This window comes from Canis lupus, chromosome 17 (assembly GCF_003254725.2).
Source record: "Canis lupus dingo isolate Sandy chromosome 17, ASM325472v2, whole genome shotgun sequence".
In the NCBI taxonomy this organism is placed as follows: Eukaryota; Metazoa; Chordata; class Mammalia; order Carnivora; family Canidae; genus Canis; species Canis lupus.
In genome coordinates this window covers 8,477,974-8,480,814 of record NC_064259.1, presented here as the reverse complement: position 1 = coordinate 8,480,814, position 2,841 = coordinate 8,477,974, and positions in this window count along the sequence as shown.

Here is a 2,841-nt window from a genome sequence, read left to right as displayed (position 1 = left end):
TCCGGCAGCGCACAAAAGGCAGAATGAGTCACCGGAAGAGGCCACTTGCTTGCAAAACTCATTAAAGGCAATGCAGGCCTGAATGGACTTCCTGCACCAGTGAAAAGATAGCTGGCATCAGGACAGCCCCTCCAGGCTCCCACAATTTGGGGGAGGAAAGGAGCCATCGGAAATCTGGGTACAGCCCAGGTCTGCTGTTCACACGCACCCAGCTGCCCGGTCCCCTCCCGGCCGCCAGCAGCCCGCAGAGATGCCGGGAAGGGGCCGAGGCTGGCAGCTGTGCATCACAGGGTTACCACGGCACCTCGTGACTCAGAGGGTTTCCAGGGGCCTCCCTCCTGCAGCAGGTCCTCTCTCCCCCGCTGCAGCCAGACCAGGTTGCTTCAGTGCAGAAGCAGCCCCTGGGAACAGGATGTGGGCCGCAGCTGTGTCATCGGGAAGCCGGGCATGCATCAGCATCAGCATCCTGGGGAGGACTCACTAGCATGGGTTATGGGGTCCCGCGCCCCTAGTCTGGGTCGGTGGGTCTGGGCTCGGGCCCAAGAACTTGCATTCCTAACAAGCCCTGGTGCTGGAGCTGCAGGCTCTGGAGAACCCCAGATCCGAAGTGGTGCTTAGACCTGAACAACAATCACCCACAAACCGCTCCCTCCTCTGAGCTGGTTAGTGATGTCTGGCCTTGGGCCGTGCCAACTGGAGGCACGTTGGCGCCCACACAGTCCCCGGGGGCCACTCCTCCCCCTCCCCACAAGCCCTCAACACACCTGGCTGGTCTCCAAGACAAGCACCATGGGAGGGGCCTTGTCAAGCCCGGATAATGTCTTTTAAAGGCTGTGCCTCCAAAGCAAAACTGATTGTGCCCCCAGGTGGCCGCTGGGGCCCGCTGGTTTCCAGGGCCCGCCTGGATCGGGTCATATTCAGGTTTCCTTTGGGCCATAGCAGGATGCTCCCTTACTTCAGCAGTGACAAACAGGAGTGGGAAGGGGGTCAGAAGAGGAGGGAGGCGCTACTGGCGTTTAAAGCACTTGTGTTTGGTGCAGAGACGGGATGCCCTCCCACCAGCCCCAGGCCGTGGAAGCAGGCGGTGCTGCTCGCACTCAGCCCCCCTCGTGGGAAGACAAAGTACAAACACAAGGAGGAAGTGGGACAAGTGATGGGTGACATGACACAGCTCTCCTGGAATAGCTCCTGCTGCAACTAGGACATTCAGATTCCGAAGAAGTTCGGATTTGAGTTCTAAGGAGGCCGAGGCCGGCTTAACCGCCCTCCAGGACCGTTGCCCCGTCTCAGGGCTGCACCAGGGCCGCCTGGCATTACCTCCAGCAGGAAAAAGCACTCTTAGGCCCAACGCCGGCGCCGTGGCCCCACCGTGCCTGTTCCCCGGGGTCCAAGCGCAAGGGCCAGTGAGTCCGGCCAGGTGTGCCAATTTCGAAGACCAAGGTAGAAAGTAGTTTAGACATTCAGGTGAGTACAGCTGAGACAGTGGGGACACTCAAGCTGCCCAGCTGGCTTTCCTGCACCCGCGTGAGAGCCGCCTGCACCACCGAATGGAAACAGCATAGCCTAGTGGTACCACTGAGATGAGGGCGGCAGCAGGTGGGATCTCCAAGCCAGAGACTCCAGTTCAGGCTGATTTTTATTCAACAGATAAGAGTGTCTATAATCTGAAATCGGGGGTGGAATAAATCTGTGATATTCAACTACATGAGAGCGCTTGTTTTTGTTTTCAAGATACAGAAGCAGTAACTCCAAGACACCCAGATGGTCTGCTTGGCTCTGGCTTGGGGAGCAGCTCAGCCTGGGGCCCCGGGTAGCTATCTTTTATGCACTTAGGGGCCTGTGCTTTTAAATATCTATCCCAAACGCTTGGGCAGATGCAGGTAAATCAACAGGATGTCTCAGCCTATCAACAATGCATAAAATCAGTAGGAGCTATGACAGTTCTCAAGTCATCTGGGAAAATTAGCCAAGGGTTTTGACTGATTCATTCAAAATAAAAAGAGAGTGGGGCACCTGGGTGGCTCAGTCGGTTAAGCATCCGACTCTTGATTTCAGCTCAGGTCATGATCTCAGAGTCATGAGATCGAGCACCACATCGGGCTCTGTGCTCAGTGTGCCCCTCTCCCACTGCTTTCCCTGTTCTCTCTCAAATAAAATCTTAAAAAAAAAAAAAAAGGCAAGAGAGCCAGCCAGGTGCCTCTGGATGAAAGCGGACACTTGCTGCGATGAACACCGGGTGCCGCAGGTTAAGTGCTGAATCACTAAATTGCACACCTGAAACTAGTATTACACTGGGTGTTAAGTGGAATTTAAATGAAAACTTGAAAAAAGAAAAATGAGTCAGGGGTACCCCAGGAGAGAGTCCAAAAATTGAGGACAGGGAATGTGAGGTGAGGGAATCTGTAGTTTATACTTTTATTTTCTGTGTATTGTTAGTGTTTTGACATCTGAAATCCCTTTCTGCTGGGGAGAGACTGGCTAGCCACCTCTAGAAGCAGCGAGGGGCCCAGCTGGAGCACGCCTGTAATATGCCAACTAACCCACCCAGAGCCAGACCCCCTCTACCTGATTCGTGCATCCAGAAGGCAATCTTCCTCGGCCTTACACATCCCAAGGCTACACACCAGACAGCCGGGGACCAACCCCCCAGCCTGGAGGCTGCTGAGATTATTCAAACTACTCAGTCCTCAGCTGCACCCCTTGCCCTCCCTGCCTCTTCTCTGGAAACCCCAGTAAAGGCTCTGGCCTGGGCTCTCCCCTCACCCCAGCCACATCTGCCTCCTGGCCACCCTGGTGCTTCCCCACGTGGCACGGCATGGCGTGAAGTGCCTCCCATTTCGA